Raw genomic sequence first — 20373 nt, 5'->3', positions numbered from 1 at the left:
ATAAATTATGCAGTTTACTAACTTTCCCATTAAAATGTCATTTTTACCATAAACTTTAAATTTTGATAACCTAGTATTTTCAGTAACTAAGTTGTACAGTAATGTGTATGTGTTATACCCCAAAATGAGATGCCAAATGTGGCTCAGAATGAGGCAAGATGTTTTTGAAGAAAAAGGAGCACTTTATTTTAGCTGGTACCCAGAGATGCAGGGAGCAGTGGAGACTGACAGCTTCTGCATGCTGAGATAGTAGCAGCGCCCAGCTTTTATTAGCTAAAACTGCAAAACAGGGTGGAGGTTCACAAAACAGAGTTTGAGTCTAGGGAGTTTTACAAGGAACATCTTGGGCACAGCGACCACAGAAAATGGGGTGTTAGGTGGAGGGCTCAGTGCAGAGTATTTTTATGATAAAAAGGGTGAGGGGTATAAAGCTGGTAGTTAACTATATGAGCCCAGCTAAGAAGGACCAGAAAAATGGTGGGGCTAATGCATACAGAACCGGAACATGGTGTGGAATGATATGTGGAAAATTACAAGTTATAACAATACGTATCTAAAGAAGTTGACAGTATTTCCTAGTGACTTCATTTTAGTGCCACATTCCAAAAATAACATCAAAATCAATTGCAACTGTTGGAACAATACTGGACCCAAGACTTTGTGTTTACCAGGCACTGATCAACAGACCAGCATTCAGATGGGCTGATTTCTAAAAGGAAGACCCAGTTGCATTATCTGTTTTCCTGTGGGAACGTACTTCACTGTGTTTGGGATGTTGCCTTTGCTACCTGTGTTATATTCCTTCTGTCCAGTTCTGATTTCAGTGCTGATTGAAGTGGAAAATTCATCTGAGTCAAATATATATTGAGGAACTGAAATCTGATCTGCTACTCTACAAACTTAAGGTCTACCTTTTCTGACATTCTTAGCAACATTTTGCTTGATCTGGCCAAGGAGCTGCCCTGCAGTCATATGGTGATAAGGCAATCTTCACACAATGGAGAACAGAGGTTGTTGGTGAAAGATTTCCGTTTCTCTTATTTCAAGTAAATCACTGGGCAAGGCCTTCTGACTCCCCGAAATGTGCAGGTAGAATTTGGATTCATCAGTGGCTTTGCTAATCTGTCCTCACATTGGCTATGTTTCTTCCTTTCTCTCACAAGTCACATTTCCAAATTCTGGCACACATGCCCTTGTGTTAGGATTCATTTCGTGGAGTCTGACACTACTGGAACAGAACAACTTAGTCTTCCTCAAAATCAATTATTCAGTAGTTAATTCTAAATAATAAATATCCTTCAAATCTTCCCAAACAAGTTAATTTCATTCTTTCTTGGTAACTCGCAGTTTGGTTAGTTCCACTACATACACATTGGAATCCTTAAGCTAAACTGAAGCTGTTCTGGAAGTAATCTTGGCACATCTGACCTAAGCAAACAGCCAAACATTTAAATGCTTCAAACAACCCTTCAGTGACAATGCATGTGTCTAAAGCAAGGAAACCCGTTTACAATCATTAATAAGGATTTCCATGTCAGGTCAATACCAAACAAATCAATTCTTTTTTTAAGTTGATCCTTCTAAAGAAACTCATCAAGGAAAGTAATATATTGAATTTTTATTTAGAATATATGTTAGTAGCTTATAAACCTAGTTGTCTAAATTATACCCTGGGAATGGAGGACCAAAAAACAAAGGTCTCAAATATATTTTTAAATACTTTATGTATGTGACATTCTACATGCCATCAGTTGACACAGCATAAATAAATATCTCACAAAAATCATTTCTTATCTTTCATAAAACTACTATGAAAGATAGCCTTCACTGTGCTCAGTTCTTTTGGAAAAGATCTAATTGGAAAGTATTCGTTTTTTTATCATCATGTATTCTGCAAGGTAGCTCAGAAATAAATTTTATCTTTTGGAATAATTTTCTTTAAATTAAATTTCTAGCTTACATGTTTCTTCCTCATGATGTCTAAATGTTTTAATGATGCTTTTACAAAAATCTATATTACCAAATTACAGAAAAAAGGTAGTCAGAATACAAGTAAAATATAATTGACTTTATTATTTCATTACAATAGGAAAACAACTCTCATGATTTTCTTTAACAAATCTCATTTTTCAAAGATATAATAAATTTGGAACTCCCTTTTTGGAATATCATTTAAAAATTCAAAATGTATTTACTCTCTCTCTCTCCCTTGCTTTCTCTCTCCCTCATTCTCTCTCTCTCTCTCTCTCTCTCTCTCTCTCTCTCTCTCTCTCTCTCTCTCTCTTATATTTTGTGCATTATCGTAATAAAACAGAGGGGACAAATATTTAGCTCAGTTGTATAGTACCTGACTGGCATGTGTGAGGTCCAGAGTTCAATTTCTGGTACGCCACAAAAAAATACACACTATAAAGTAGAGTACTCCTTTAAGTCAAAATAAAGGAAATCCAAAATCACGATTGTTTTCTGCTATTGAGTAATTTATTTGTTCACTTTATTTTATATATTTTGTTCTACTTTATTAAATTCTTGAAGTAACTATAGCCTTTAAAGCAATATAGTCTAGCCCACTGTCTTTCATTTAGGGAACCTGTGTTTAAATTCCTGTCATATTGAGAGAATGACTGCCCATAGCATAGCAATATTCATTACTGCTTTTGACATATGGGGGAAAGCTCTGTAGTTTTAACTTAAATATAAATCCTATGATCACAAGATTGAAGAGGACAAAACTCATGAAACAAACAAACAACATTATTAATCTCTAGCAGATCATTTCCAGGCAAGCCAATAACAAGTTTTTCACTTATTCTGTTTGTATTTCTGCTGTTATAATGGATTTAATGTGTGGTCAATGGGTTTCCATTTTCTACACATAATAAAAATTTTATTGCTGATTTAACCACACAAAACTTTTCTAGTATTAGCTTATTTTTTGTGATTTTCTAACAAAACAGAATGTGGTTCATGAAAAATATAAACCACATACAAATACAAAAGCAAACGCTTTTTTTTTTTTTTAATTTAAGAGGAAAAAGAGAAAAACACAAAACAAACAAAAGCGGTGTAAGGGTACACGTAATACAGAACTACAAAAAAAAAAAAAAAAAAAAAAAAAAAAAAAAAAAAAAACAAAACATAACAGTAAGAAATCACCTGTTAGTAGATTACATATTATCATCTTGAAAATAGTTCCTCAAATCACAGTATCAAAGAATACAAGGTGGACATTCAAACAGGGAGACTGCAAACAGCTGTGTTCAATGATCCAAAAACATTGATATAGTCAGCTATTTCACACCCCTAAACACACTTGCTGTTATATCCGTTAGAGCTCTTTTTCTTTTTTTTTTTTCCCTCTCTTTTTTACAACAAAATTTACACATTTTGGATTTTATTACTCCTTAGTGCTTATTAGTTTTTTGGGGGGGAAAGAATACAGTCAAATATGGCAAAACAAAGCTGTCAGTCAATACCAAGGATAGACATAGCACATGGTGTAGAACAGAGTACAAGTTTATCAACAATGGTTATCAATGTTGTCCCTTGTTTCCTTAAAAAGAATTGTCTATCTCATTAGATATTATAAAGTTGGACAAAACAGTAGAGAACAAGACCAATAAAACTTAGGCATTGTAAACATTACAGGACTTCCAAAGAAGACAATAGTCAAACCAGAATGGGTATCTTAGTGAATCTTATTGTCTTCAAAGTAGTTGCCTATGTCTTCAAACTTGATACTATCATATAGAATGGAACAGAGTCTAATCAGTCAAAACAAGATTGTGGGAGTACTATAGGACTTCAAAACAAGTTAATAGGAAATCAAAAAGAGTTACTATTTATATATCCTAATTTTTTGAATTTTTTCTTTAATTAAGACAAACATAAGAAATGACTAAATAATTTTTTTAAAACAATAAGGGGGAGATTGAGATAAAACAGGACATAACAATATAACAATAGAGGTCACAGCATGACTGTTTCAACAACCTAGTACTTCACCACCATATAACCTGACTTAATAGTAGTTACCATAGTGTCTTTTTCCTTGAAATATTTGGATAAAACTTCATATACTCTAGCTTCAAATATTTTCATATCAAGAAGTCCAGAATAAAGCCTTTCTAATTAATGAGTGAAAACTTTATAAGGCTTCAAGGCCACCTAATGGGGAATCATGATTACCACATATTTTTATATATTTGAATCATTAGGGAAACTATTCGGTATTCACACATGCAAACACTTTAAGAATATTTTACACTACAGATTCAGGCATCAAAGAAAAATAATCTGCATGATTCTTACTCCTAGCTGATCTCTTTCACCTTATACTTTGAAAACAAGTCCAAAAGAATGGGATCAGGCATCTAATGCAAACTGACTATATGCTATATCACACTTGTACTCTGTTTGTATCTCATTATTCTTAAAGCAAAATTTGTACATACATTTTCCTTTTAATTGCACCCTGGGAAGATTCTCTACTAATTATTAAAATACAGTTATTTGTTAAATGTAAAATATAAATCTACTGTACTTGGCTTATGATAATTTAAATACATCTTTTTCGACATTCAGAGTGAATAAAACTTAGGTTCGAAATAAGACATTTCTTTAACCATCTTGTGTCATGAAAGACTGAAATTTAAGTTCATATCCCAGGAGTTAAGTGGTTTTAATACTGCTCATGGTTCTAGCTGAAAGAACTCCTCTATTTGCTTTAAAGCCTTTGAAAACTCTGTTAGACTCTCTCTTTAATTACTCTACAATTGATTTTCTGCAAAGTTTTCTCTAAATTTTGTATTGCTTGGGGAACCAGCTACATCACATTTGCTGCTGAATTCCCAAAAATGCTAGATCCATGGTATATGCAAAATAAATATGCATAGATAAATGTATGCCAGTTTTTAATGAGTTCTCTGTTTATAATCACAATCATCTGTGGCAAGATTCCTCAGCCTTGGCATGGTTGGTAGTTTTGGTCAATTGGTTGTTGATATAGCAAAATGCTCTGTGCATGGTAGGATGCTTAGCAGCATCCCTGTTTTATGAATAGTTGCCACATGTCTCCTAGGGACAAAATCAGTTGAGAAACACCAATGCATATGCAAATTTGTATCAGTATCTCTTTTTATTATGTATGCATTCTATTTATACAGACAAGATTTCACAACTGTTACGCACTTTCCTAATGACAATTGTACTTCTGTCCTCATAATTAATCAAGCCTCTTTTTAAAAAAAGTCTTTGTCTCTGCTATTTGGCGATTTTGAAGGTTTCTCCTATTTTGGGACAGGGTGGAACTCAGAGACTTTCCAAGGAAACTTAAGTGCTCCATCACTGAACTACACCCACAGCCTTTATTAAAAATTTTATTTCAAGACAGGATCTCACTACATTCACAGGCTGGCCTTGAACTTCCAATCCTCCTACCTTAATCTGCCAAGCATGTGACACTACAGAAACATGACACTGTGTATAGCTGTTTTTGACAAACACAAGCAGGAGAGAAATTCTGAGTGTTATGACATTTTACTGCATGAATTATATATATCAGGAACAGCTTATGCTATGTCTCTGTATAATACCATAAAAAATAATAAACTTCTTAAATCTTTATGCATTGCTGATGGAATGACAAAAGTATACAGCCTTTAGGAAAAAAAGTATTGAAGTTATCCCTTAATTTTAAAATAGAATTTTCATAGGATCCAGAAAGCACATACGTAGGTAAATACTCAAGGGGTTGAAGCTGATGTGTAGAAGAGACATTTGCACTGCTATGTGTGTCAGGTCATTGTTCACAAGAACCAAGATATGGATGCCAGTGAGGGGTGCACCATCAAACAAAAAACTAAAGAAAATGCTCCGCATATAAGTACATGCACACTCCATTGAATAATATTCAACCATTAATGAGAGGAAAAGTCTGTCATTTGCAACAAAATGAATAAGCCCATATTCAGCCCAATAAGGGAAAGACACATAATGTACAATGGTACTTACATTTGGAATCTACAATAGTTCAATTCAGCAGTGGTGGTAATCAGAGCCTAGAAGCAGCAGGATGGATAGAAAGCAGAAATGTTGTTCAAAAGGTGTAAAATTTCAGTTACATAAGTAGAATAAGCTTTATTGTTTTATTGCAGAGTGGTCACTATATTAACAGTATATTTTGTATTTCAAAATGGTTTAAAAAAAGAGATTTTAAATATTTTACCACAAAAACACTAAACATGAGATAATGATTTATTAATTAGATGGATTAATATAGACATTAAAATAATACCAATGAACTCTACAAATATGATATATATATACTTTAAAAATATTAAAAATTATTTTCCCTCTATGAATGTAACATCTATGTATTGCAAACATACTAACAAAATTTTAAAACTTAAAAAGCATACAATGAAATAAAATTTTATTATAATAATGGAAATAAATATTATAGGAGGCAGCATATTCAATAATTAAATTGTCATTCTTTAAAACAGTCTATATCTGTCATTCAATAGGTAATCTTAATTTTTAATTAATAAAAAATTTGCTGAGTTGTTTGTGTAAATCAAACTGAGAACAGCATACAATAAAGAAAAACTGGAAGACTGAACAAGTTTGTATTATGTTCTTTGATTTTTCAATAGTCTCAACTTTAAACAATTATTTAAACATTTGCAGGCATCATCATGTGTTATCAGTAACAGATGATGAAGTAACTTGCAGGATATCTTTCATTTTTACCAATTTGCACTCATTGTAGTGATCTATTAGTGGAATTGAGTATGAGAGGCCAAGTGGGATACTTTCTGGTAAAACAAACATTCTTGGTGAAAAATGTAACAAAAAATTCAAAATTGTAAGATGGCATGACTAAATTCTAGGGTCCAAGTTTACATCGTAATAGCTTACAATAATAGCTAATAATGCTATATTGTGAGCTATAAATTTGATAGCAGAGATCTAAATAGTTCTTCCCATAGAAAAATTACTGACTGGATGAATATTTTAATCGACTTAATTGTTATAATAATTTCATATGACATCAAGATATCATATTGTGAACCTTAAATATATACAAACTGTATTTTCAGTTACAATTAATACAGCTGTAAAATATTTATATAAAGTCTTTGATTACTTTTTATTAGTAGTTCATGTTTTTTGGTACTATTTCCTGCATAACCAGGATTCTGTTCAAAAAGTACTTGCCTGTGCCTTCATAGATTTTGCTTATTTTATTTTACAGTAGGTTAATTGTTTCCAATGTAACATTTAGCTCTTTGGTATATTTATATTTTAGCTTGGTCAATGGTAAGATATATGGTCTAGAGTCAATCTTCTGCACACAAATATTCAGTTTTCCCAGCACCATTTACTAAAGAGTCTATCTTTCTTCCAATTGATGTTTTTGGACCCTTTATCAAAGATCAAGTAGTTGAATGTGCTTTGAGTAATTTCTGCATCCTCTGTTCTGTTCCATTAATCCTCTTGTCTATTTCTATGTTGATGTATGCTGTATTTATCACTATAGCTTTACAATGTAACTTCAAATCTGGATTTTTGATACCTCCTATTATGTTCTTATTATACTGAATTAGGATTGCTTTTTCTATTCTGGGGTCATTCTTGTTCCATATGAACTTCAGGACTGTTTTCTCTAGTTCTGGAAAGAGCGTGGTTGGTATTATGATTGGAAATCGATTAAATCTGCTTAACAATTTTGGAAGGATGGCTATTTTGACTATATCGGTTGTACTGATACAGAAACAAGGAATATTTTTTTCCATTTTTTGGTGTTCTTTTCAATTTCTTTTTTTAAAGTACTATTTTCATCATAGAGACATTTCAATTACTTGGTTAGGTAAATTCCTAAGTTTGTAAATTTTCTTGTGCTATTGTGAATATTATTTTTTTCCTAAATTCTTTCTCAGTGGAGTACAGGAACACTACTGATCTTTGTACATTGATTTTGTATCTTGCTACATTGCTGAATTTTTTTACTAATCTAGAAGTCTTTTGATGAATTTTTTTCATCTACAAATAGGGATAATTTGATTTTTATTTCATATATATATATATATATATATATATATATATATATATATCCCTGTTATTTCTTTTCCTTGCCTCGTTGTTCATTCTAATATTTTGAGATCTATGTTGAAAAGTACTGGTTTCCTTTTTGTGATCCTGATTTTAGAGAGAAAACTTTCAGGTTTTCCTAATTTAATCTAGTTTTGACAGTTTTGGCACAAATGGCTTTTGTCAGATTGAGATAAAGTATTTCTGTAATTTTTTTTTGGTCATCAGTGAATGTTGAATTTTGTCAAGTGCTTTTTCTGCCTATATTGAGATGATCACATGATTTTGCTCTTGCTTCTGTTTATGTATTACAGTATTTATTTGCATATATTAAGCCATCCTTGCTTCCATGGGATGAAATCTACATGGACTTGATGTGTTATATCTTTAATGCATTTTGTGTGCCAATATCTTTTTGAGGATTTTTGCGTCTAATTTCATTAAAGAAGTTGATCAATAGTTCTACTTTTTTTTTTTTTGTATTCTTGTGTGGTTTTGGAATCAGGGTAATGTTAGCCTCTTTGAATGACTGTGTGAGTATGCCTTCCCTTTCTATTATGTTAAAGATCTAGAGAAATATGGGTGATATAACTTCCCTGAAATTCTTGTACAATTCAGCAGTGCATTGACCTGAATCTGGGTTGTTCTTAGATGGTAGGATTTTTATTAATGCTTACATTTCAATACTTGTTATTACATTATTCAGGGTTGTTAAATCTCCTTTGTTCAGTCATATTTATCTAGGAATGTATCCAATTCTTCTGAATTGTCCAATTTATTGACATACATGTATGTGAAGTAATTGTTACTAATCTTGTTTTTATTTTGGAGGTTTCTATGATTTCACTTTTCATTTCAAATTACATTGATTTGGGTCTTGGTTCTAAATTTTTTTAGTTAGATTGGCTAAGTGTTTGTTTTTTATGCATCTGAAAAATGAACTCTGATTCACTGATTCTTTGTATTTACATGTATGTGTGTGTATGATTTATGCTTTGAAATTTATAATTTACTTCCTTGTATTAACTTTGGATTTAGGTTGTTTTTGTTTTCCTTGTACCTTGGAGGAGAACAAATTTAATTTGATCAGAAAACAAAACATTCATATTAGTGATTTTGTAAAAAACAAAAATAAAAATCACCTGGTAATTCATGGAAGCTGACCCTGAGTATGACCAGTTGAAGGTAGTCCTCCTAAACCCATTATTCTCCCTGTGAGATTCCATAACGCAAAATCTACACCTGCTGAAGAGCCACAGCAAAGTCTTCTTAATGGTTACTGTGGTGAACAGAGGTGAAAATTTTTCTATGGAAAAGCTCAACCAGTCACAAAAGAAGAATGAAAGAAAAGAAGAGAGAGCAAGAGAGAGAGAGAGAGAGAGAGAGAGAGAGAGAGAGAGAGAGAGAGAGAGAGACAGAGACAGAGAGACAGACAGAGACAGAGAGACAGAGACAGCGACAGAGAAATCAACCATGGTAATTTCTAAGTAGGGGGGGGTCAATATTTGGAATTCCTCTATGTCCACTTTTAACACACTGTTATAAATACCAGTAAGGAAGAGAAGTGTGAAATATAACAAAAATAAATAACTGGCAACAAACACTGCTTATATGAAGATGCAGGCATCAGTTTAACAAACAGACTTCACAAAAGCCATTACCAATACACTGAAAGAACTAGAAGCAACTATTTTCAAAGAAATAATGCATAGTATGATGTCAATATCTCATTAAATAAAGAATATTATTAAAGATAGAACAAACCAATGCACAAATAGAAATTGTGGTGCTGAATGTGCATTAACTGAAAGGAAAAACACACAAGAAGTATTAAAAACACTCACAAACTAATAAAAGAATAGATAATATGAAGTCTGAATGATAGAATTTATGCATGTGAAGAACAAAGGAGAAATCTGAAAAAAAAATAACAGAGCCCAAGAGAAAAATGGGACACCATTAAGTGTACCAAAGTGAACATAATTAGTTAATAACAAAGCATCAATTGTTCATTTTGAATTTCAATTAATGTTCCACATTAATGCAAGATGTTAAAAATTTGTGCAAAGAGAACTATACTTGACTCAATTTCCTTATAAGTTGAATATTGCTTTAAGGACTAATCTTATTTAAGACAAAACAATATTAGCTTATTGAAATAGACTCAGGTACCTTCAAAGTGGAATATGGAATTTATTTTCAATACTGATGAAAATTTAATTAAGGTCAACTGAAACATAGAAGCAGACACTTTAACATAAAGAAGAAAGGCAAATTTCTTCAAAGATTATTGTTTTCTAAAGAAAAAGTGCCTAACTCATTTTAATATGGTAAGCACAGTATTATGCCAAACACATAAAGAATCATTACTTTCACCTGGTTTTATTTTTTAAATTTACTTTTAACTCATTAAATCTTTTATATGCAATGTGACAGTCTTTGTTTATAAATATAAAGAAAATTTGCAGTGTTTGCAGTATCATGGCACAGAACAGATCGGGCTGGTTTTTGTTACTATACCTTAACATAATCAAATCCACATATTTTCCATTGTAGAGGTATCTGATTTACATTTAAGTATAGATTCAAATGCATTTGATATAATGATATTTAAAATACTGAGAAGTGAACACAAATAGATATCTTCCAAGAACTTAAAATATTACAATATTCATAGAAAGAAATGTTACTAGTGGACAAAATTTTTAAAAGTCCAATATTGTTTTTTATTTTAAACAATTATTCTTTTATTTTTTAAAGTAAATGTATTTGTTTTTCAACACTTAAAGGCTAGAAGGTATGACCTTAAGCAGTTTCATATTTAATATTTATTTGTAGGAACAGGGATTGAACTTTGTACCTTCACACAGAGCTATGTCCCTACCCCATTTTTTAGTTTTATTTCTTTATTTTTTTTTTAAATTTTGAGACAGCCTACTAAATTTCTACGTAGCCCATGTTGAACTTGAACTTGTGGTCTTCTTGCCTCACCTTCTCAAAATGCTGAAGCTATGGAAATGCACCGCTACATATTGATCCAGATTTAATATTCTAAATTGAATCTCATCATTTTAATAAGCAGAGAAAATAGTTTAATGTATATTAAAAATCACTTTCAAGTAGATATTGTACATCAACAAAAGTTTAGTATGTATTACAAATGCAAGGCTCATAACTAGACTTGCAATAAAATTAGTACTTATGGGAATGAAAACTAAAACTGTTTGCTGTCATCTTTGTTTGCTCTTTGACATACTTGTATTTTTGTTCTCGTCACTCTTTTTCATGTCCTTCATTTATTTACTATCCATATTCAGGTACACATTCAACATCCCATATATTTTTCATGTTTTGTCCTAGTGATATTAGAAAGTTTCATGAAACTATGTGTATATTTAGTGAGTTTTACCTGTATTTACTATTTTCATTTATTTATTTATTTTTATTTTAAAGAGATAAAAGTGAAATTTCAAAACAACTTAATAAGAGGGTAACCGTGTTTAATTCATTACATATTGTTATCTTTGTTAGTTACATTGCTGTGGTACAATGTTTTTAATTCTTCTGAGATGAAATCCGGAAGGAGAATAGGGAATAAATAGGCCAAACAAGGCCTCCAATCCTAGTTTTTTGAGGAATCTTCACACAGATTACCACAGTGGTTAATCAGTCTACACTCTCAACAGTGAAAAGTGTTCCTTTTTCTACACAGTACCTCCAGCGTTTCTTATTGGTTGATTTCTTGATTAAAAACCATTCTTTTCAGTGTTGTTTTAATTTGCATCTCTCAAATGACAAGTGATGGTGAACATGTTTTCATATATTTATTTGCTGTTTGTATTTTTTTACTTGAGAATTGAGTGTTCATCTCAAATGCTCATTTTTGAGACTGAGTTTTTAAATTTGTAGTGGGTTAATTTTTAAAAATTCTTTGTATGTTCTTGATAGTAATCCTGCATCTGTGGAACAATTGCCAAGCATTTTTTTCCCCACATCATAGGTATCTCTTCACTCTGTTCATGGTTTCTCTCAAAGTGAAAAAGCTTTTTTAATAAGATAAGCATTTTTTTAAAAGATGCATTGTTGATTCTTTGTGATAGTTCCTGTGTGATTAGGGTTTTATTCAAGGAGTCCTTGCCTACATTAATGTATTCCAGAGTTATGCCATATTTTACCTTCCAGCAGATATAATGTTCCTGTTTTAATGTTAAGATCTTTGATCCATTCTGATTTTAGTTTAGTACATGGTGAAAGATATGGGTCCAATTTTAATCTTTGGCATGTGCAGATCCAGATTTTTAAGCACCATATATTAAGAAGGCAATAATTCTTCCAGTGAATGAAGTTGGCACTATGTTTGAAGTTGTTTCTGCATTTTCTAATCTGTTTCATTGATCTTTGGTTTTTTCCAGTAGTATGCTGTTTTTCTTTTAATTAAAAAAGCAACACCAAAAAAAGGGTAGAAACAACACAGAATTTTAAATAACATTAAGAAATCATCACTAGTTGATATATTACATATTGTTAGATGTATTTGCTCAAGTTACAAATTAAAGCATAAAAATTGAACAATTGTACAATAACAGCACAAATTGTTCTGTCTCAGGTATTAACAAGAACTTAATAATATAGTTATCTACCTTGCACATTTAAACATATATACAGCTGTATGTGTATATCTAGAACTTGTTCCCTCCTTGTGAGCACTTTCTCTTTCATTATTACAATATTATACATTTTGGATCTTATTGCTCTTTCAGGTTTTTTATTATTAATATTTACTTTTTACACTATAGAAGCAATACAATATTTACAAATGGGAGTCTGATTTATTTTACTTATGAGGATAATCTCAAGTTGCACCCATTTATGTATAAAAGCTTCAAGATTATATTTTTAAATAGCTGAGTAATATTCCATGCTATAAAAATAACACATCTTTTTCATACATTCTGTGGTTTATGGGCATTTTGATTGTTTCCAAGATTTAGTTACTATAAATTATGCTGCTATAAACATGGGCGCACATATATCACTATGATGTGATCTTTTCAATTTTTCTGGGAAAACACCAGGAGGAGAATAGCGGAATTGGATGGGCCTTTCAATCCTAGTTTTTTGAGGAATCTCTATACTGATTTCCACTGTGGCTGTACCAGTCTACACTCCCACCAACAGTGAAGAAGTGTTCCTTTTTCCCCATAGCTCCACCAACATTTGTTATCAGTTGATTTCTTGATGGCAGACATTCTTTTTAGAGTGAGATGAAACCTCAATGCTGTTTTAATTTGCGTTTCTCAGATAACGAGTGATGATGAACATTTCTTCATGTATTTACTTGCTATTTGCATATCTTCATTTGAGAAATGTGCATGCAACTCAGATGCCCATTTATGTAATGGGTCTTTAAATTTGAGGGGCTTGATGTTTCTTAATTCTTTATATAATCTGTAATGAGTTCTTTATCAGAAGGTCTGCTGACTAAAATTCTTTCCCACTGTGTAGGTTTTCTTTTCACTTTGTTGGTGATTTCTCTTGAAGTGCAAAAACATTTTAATAAGATGAGATCCCAGTTGTTGATTCTTTCAAATACTTTCCATGCAAGTTGTGTTTTGTTTATGAACTCTTTGCCTAACCTTATGTCTCCAAGACTTCTACCTACCTTGTCTTCCAGTAGGTTTAGTGTTTCTGTTATGATATTTAGATCTTTGACTCACTTTGACTTTAGTTTAGGCATGGTTATACACATGGGTCTAGCTTTAATCTTCAGCATATGAAAAGCCAATTTTTCTAACACCTTTTATTAAAGAGGCTATCCTTCTTCAGTGAACATGTTTCACGCCTTTGTCAAATATCAAGTGGCTGAGTGTCTTTGTAATTGTGTTTGGATCTTTTAATCTGTTCATTGATTCTCAGGGCTATTGCTTGGCCAGTATGATGCTGATTTTATCACGGTAGCTTTGCAGTATAATTTCAAATCAGGAATTATGATGCCTCCTGCCTTGTCTTTGTTGCCCAGAATTTCCTTTGCTATTCTAGGTTTCTTCTGTTTCCAAATGCATTTTAGGAATGTTTTCTCTAGATCTTTAAGGTATGTAAATCATATTTTCATTAGGATTACATTAAATATGTATAACAGTTTTTGCATTATGATGATTTTCTCAATTTTCATTCTTTCTAACCAAGGGGAAGAGATATCTTGCCATTTTCTGATATCCTTTCCAATCACCTTTTTAGAGCAGTATAATTTTCATCATATAGGTCTTTTACATTCTTAAGTTTATACCTTAGGATTCATTTATGGGGGTGCTATTATAAAAGGCATTATTTCCATAATTTCACGCTCAGTGAGTTTGTTGTTTTGTACAGGAATGATACTGATTGTTGAGTGTTGAGTTTGTATCCAGCTACATTGCTGCATTTGTTTATTAACTCTAGTAGTCTTTTGATGGAGTTTTTGGGTATTCTATGTAGAGTATCATGTCATCTGTGAATATTTTACATCTGTGAATATCTGTGATAATTTAACTTCTTCCTTTCCTATTCTTAGTCTTTTTATTTCTCACTCTTGTCTTTTTGCTCTGGCTAATGTTTCCAGAACTATGTATTCCAAATTTCTAGGTTTTATATCATGACCAAGTGTTGAAGATAATCAAAAGCTTTTTGTGCATCTAATGAGATGACCATGTGGATTTTGTTTCTGGCTCTGTTGATGTAGTGTATTGCGTTTATTGATATGTGTATGTTAAACCACTTTTGCATTCCTAGGATAAATCCCACTTTGTCTTGATATATAATCTTATTGATGATTTGATTCATTCTATTTGCCAATATTTATTGAGAATCTTTGCATCAATGTTCATTTGTGATATGGACATATAGTTCTTCTTTTTGGTTGGGTTTTTCTCTGGTTTTGGTATCAGAGTAATACTTGCCTCAAGCAATGAGTTAAGGAGGATTGCTTTCCTTTCAATTTCATTGAAGAGTTCGAGAAGCATTGACAATAATTCTTCTAATTTCTTGTAGAATTCAGCTAAGAATCCACCAGGAACAGGCATTTTCTTTGTTGATGTTTTTAATCATGTTGTCAATATCAATAGCTGATATTCAGAGTTGTTACATCATCTTGATTGAGCTTTGATCATAAAGTTCTAGAAATCTTTCTATTTTCTTGTGTTTCCCACCCTATGTGAGTAAAGATTTTCAACACAAATATGCATAATCTTTTAAATTTTCATGGGATCTGTAGTAATTTCTCTCATTTCAGTTCTTTTTGCATGATTTTGAGATTTTTTTCTTTTTCTTGATAAGGTTGCCTACAGGTTTATTATTTTTGTTTATTCTCCTAACAAATCAGCTCTTAATTTCATTAAATTTTTTTATTGTTTTCTTTGTATCAATTGCATTAATTTCTCCTCTGATCTTTATAATTTTCTCTTTCTATGATGTTTTGATTTTACTTGCTTTTATTTTTCTAGAACCTTAAGATGTAGCTTTAAGTAGCCTATTTGTGCTCATTCTGTTTTCTTGATGTGACAATTTATTACTGTGTATTTCCCACATAAAACTGCTTTCTTGGCATTTCACAGGTTTCAATATGTTGTATCTGCATTTTCATTGACTTGTGTGTATTGTTTAATTTCTTCTTTAATTTCACCTGTAACTTATTGATTGTTCAGGAGCTTATTATTTAATTTCCATGTATTTATGTGGGTTTTGGAATTTCTTTTGCCATTAATTTCCAATTTCAGTGCACTATGGTCAGATAATATGCATGGGATAATTTCAGTCCCTTTGCATTTACTTAAGAATGTTCTATGGGATAATATATGGTACATTTTGGAGAATATCTCATGCACAACTGCAAAGAATGTGTATTCTGATGTAGTTGCATGGAACACATTTTTAAATGTCTACTGAGTCCATTTGCTCACAAGTTTGATTCAATTCTGTTATTTCTTTGCCAACTTTTGTCTAGTTGATCTATCTCTTTGTAACAATGGGGCATTAAGGTCCCTTAGTGCAATTGTGTTGTTGCTTATTTGGTTTTTCATAAATATTAATATTTGTCCTGTATTTGGTGTATATATGTTTATAATTGCTCACTCTTCTTCTTGAATTGTTTTCCTGACAAGTATATGGTACCTCCTTTATCTCTTTTGATCATTTTTTTATTTGAAATTTGTATTGTCTGCAAATAGAATAGTTATCTCTGCTTTTTTCTGGGTTCCTGTCCTGTGGAATATTTTTTCCCATCCTTTGACTTTTGGTCAATAAGTGTTCTTTTGAGGCAAATGTGTTCCTTGTATAGTGTATTGTTGACTCCTGTTTCTTGATCCATTCTACCAATCTACTTCTTTTAACCAATGAATTGAGACCATTTACATTGATGGATATAGCTGATAGGTCCTGGATCAACTTTGCCATGTTATTTTCCTGCAGCTGGTCTTCTGCTTTTCCCCCTTGTTTAATTGCTCACCCTGTCTAGTGGTTTCTTTCTGTTGTTGTTCTAGAAAATTTAATCATTTTTATGTCTATCTAATATGTCCTTCAGTACACTTTCCAAGGGTTGGTTTTATGGACATGAATTTCTTCAGTCATGGAGGTATTTTATGTCTCCATTAAATTTCAAAGAACCTTTTTCTGGGTACATCAATCTGGGTTGAGATTTGTTTTCTTTCAGTGCTTGAAATACTTCACTCCAAGCTTGTCTTAATTTGAGGGTTTGTTCTGAAAACTGGCTTGATTGTAATGAGCTTTCCTTGATAGTTGTGTTGTGTCTTTTCTCTAACAGCTTTTAGTATTCTTTTTTTTTTATCCTGTATGTCTGGGATCTTAATTGTTATATTTCTTGGTGTAGATTTATTTTGGTTATGACTGTTTGACTTTCTATACAACACACTTATTTTCATATCAGGTTCTTTCCCCCATTTGGGAAATTTTCTGCTATGAATTCTGTGAATAGTTTACTGATGTCATTCGTGTTGACTCCTGAATCTTCATTGATGTCTATTACTCTTATATGTTTCTCTTTGCTTTATCTTGAAATTGTTTCATTGTCCTTTCATGTTGCCTTGTTATTTTTAAAGTTCTTTCCCTTAAAGATTGCTAACTGTGATTCCGTCCAAATTTCTATTGTCAGCTTCATTTAAAGGATTGCACCTTTAAATGAATAGATTTTTTTAATTCTTGGATATCTCTTGAATATCTACTTCTTTTCCATATTGTTCACTCAAGGTTTTCATCATTTTCCCATGTTCCTATACTCTAAGTCTTCTCTCGGTATGTTGAGCCACCTCTTTATTGAGCTTGTCATTTCTGTCTTTACATGGACGATTATTTCTAATCTGACTTCCTCCATAGCCTCATAGATTTGTTTCTTTATTTCACTTTCTATCTTTTCAGAAATTTCAAGTTTATGACTTTTAGTGTCCTGTATTTAAATGTCTCCTGTACTTCTTCCTCATGGACTTGATATTTGAGATTGCATTTTGGTTTTTTGTTGTTGTTGTTGTTGTTGTTGTTGTTGTTTTTGTTTTTTGTTTTGCCATTTTCAACTTTTGGGTTAACATTTTGTCTTTCAGTCCTACTTGTCTCAACTGTTAGTAGTGCATATCTTAGAGCTCTGCTGTGTGATTGATGTTTGTTTAATTGCTGGACACTAAAATGAAGAGGAGGGTCAGTCACCTGAATTCCTCCTGCAGGGCCTGTTGAGTGAGTCCTATATCTTTCTTGGCTGGCTGACTAGCCTAAGAGTATTGATGTAAGTCGACCCTTAGTTCCTGATGTTATTATGTCTTCAGGTAGTTCCAAGCCACCATATCTACCTGGCTGTAGTATTGGCTGTAGCGTTTGCTTCATCTGGGACCCTAATGTGTCACTGGGTATCTCATAAGCCCTTTTGATTTCCTGCAGGTTAGGAGAGGCATTATTGGCAATCTTCTCAACCACCTGATGTTCTCTGTATGGAGAAAAGTTTTACCCACACTCTTGCCAGTCTTGCCAAAGTCCTACAGTTAGAGGGAATTTTGCTACTTCTCCTGTTTACCCACTGGAGTCCCCTATTTTAGGGACCAACTTACCACACTAACACAAGCCTGAGGCCCTCTGTCTGGATGAGAAGTAACTGAGTCTCCCATCATCCCAGCAAGATTAATACACTGCAAGAAATTGGTCCTGGTTGGAAGGGTGGCCACCAAATATCCACAGTAGTATTAAGTCCAGAAGGTTGAGCAGGAAGGGGCAGCCAAATTTCCACTGCCCTCTGAGGTCCAGGGGGTAAGGGGGCTTGATAGTCAAATGTCTGATGCTCTCTGAGGTTCAAGGTCAAGGGGTACATGACCCCATGCTGTTTTTTTTTTTTTTTTTTTTTTTTTTAACACAGTAGCTTTACCGTATGATTTCAAATCAGGGATTGTGATGCCCCCTGCCTTGACATTATTGCCCAGAATTGCCTTTGTCATTCTATGTCTCTTCTGGTTCCAGATGAATTTTAGAAATATTTTCCTAATTCTGTATGATATGCTATTGGAAATATAATAAGAATTGCATTAATTCTATATAACAATTTTCAAAGTATGGCCACTTTCACTATATTCATTTTTCCTACCCAAGATCGAGGAATGTCTTTCCAGTTTCTAATATTTTCTTTAGTCTCATTTTCCAGCATGCTATAGTTTCTTTCTTTCTTTCTTTCTTTCTTTCTTTCTTTCTTTCTTTCTTTCTTTCTTTCTTTCTTTTTTTCTTTAATCCTGTCTTGTCTTTTTGAGACAGGGTCTAATTGTGCAGTTCAGGCTGGCCTTAAGCTCATTTTGTTACCCAAGCTGGTCTTGAACTCCAGTGATCTTTCTGACTTGGAGTACAGGCATATTCCACCATGCCCAGTTTGTAGTTTTTAGTGTAGAAGTATTTTACATTCTTAATTAGATTATAAGTAGGTTTTTCAATTTTTTAGATGCTGTTGTGAAAATTGTTATTTCCCTAATTTGTCTCTCAGAGAGTTTATTATTCATGTACAAGGAAGCTATTAATTTTTGAATGATAACTTTGCACCCATCTATTCTATGGGATTTTTTTTATTATATCTAGCAATTTTTTAGTGTTGTTGGGATCTCCTATGTAGAGTATCATGTTACCTGCAAATAATAATGACTTAGTTCTTCCTTTGCTATCATTATTCTTTTTATTTGTTTCTCTTGTCTAACCGCTCCATTTAAAGTTTCCAGAACTATGCCGAATAATAATGAAGGTGGTGGGCATCCTTGTCTTGCTCCTGATTTTAGAGAGAAAACTTCCATTTTTTGACTATTCAGTATGATGCTGATTGTTGGTTTGTCATACATGACATTTATCAGATTGAGATAAAGACCATTGTTTTTATTTTTCATAGGGTTTTATTTATCAAGAGTGAATGTTGAATTTTATCAAAATCTTTTTCTAAAAATATTGATATGATCATATGATTTGTGTCCTTGACTCTATTAATATGATGTATTTCATTTATTTATTTACATATGTTGAACCATCCCTGCATCCCTGAGAAGAACTCCACTTAGTGATGGTATGTAAACTTCTTGCTGCAGTCTGTTTGCCAGTATATTATTGAGGTTTTTTTGCATTTTGTTCATTAGGGATATTGTTCTGCAATTCTCTTTCTTAGTTGAGTCCTTCTCCAGTTTTAATATCAGGATAATGCTTACATTAAGGAATGGATTTGGGAGTATTTCTTCCCTTTTGATTGCATTGAACAGTTTGAGAAGTAGTGATGTTGTGATGAGTTCACAAAGGAGACTCAGATTAAACAGGCCACACTGAGAAGTAATAAATTAATATTTATTAATAATCGAGCTTGGGGGCTGGGGCTTTAGCTCAGCAGCATAAGCGTCTGCCTTACAAGCAGTTCTGAGTTCGATTCCCAGTACCGATAAAAAGGAAAAAGACAAAAAAAAAAAAAAAATCGAGCTTAATGGCCAGCAGCAGTGTACACTAACATTGAGTATGCTCCAACCAATCGGCCCTGAAGTGAAGCTTGTATTGTTATTTAAGGTCTTTTAGCATGATTGGGTGTCTGCTGGTAAATTTTCGCAAGAAACAGATGACCATTGATATTTTTTATAGTTTGTCCCTCTGGAACATGTTTACTTCAGTTTCCAGTGCAGTTTTCTGGACCGATATTTCCTGTTATTTACTCATAGACCTACTCTCAGTACAACCTCGCTTCAGCAAGAAGTCCCTAATCACAAAGTTTAGCTACAGTTCAATATGGTGGTGATTTTGCTA

Source organism: Cavia porcellus, unplaced genomic scaffold, assembly GCF_034190915.1.
Source record: "Cavia porcellus strain 051 isolate PalLab524CR breed Dunkin Hartley unplaced genomic scaffold, mCavPor4.1 scaffold_1, whole genome shotgun sequence".
NCBI classification, from domain to species: Eukaryota; Metazoa; Chordata; class Mammalia; order Rodentia; family Caviidae; genus Cavia; species Cavia porcellus.
Note: the sequence above shows the minus strand (reverse complement) of the source record.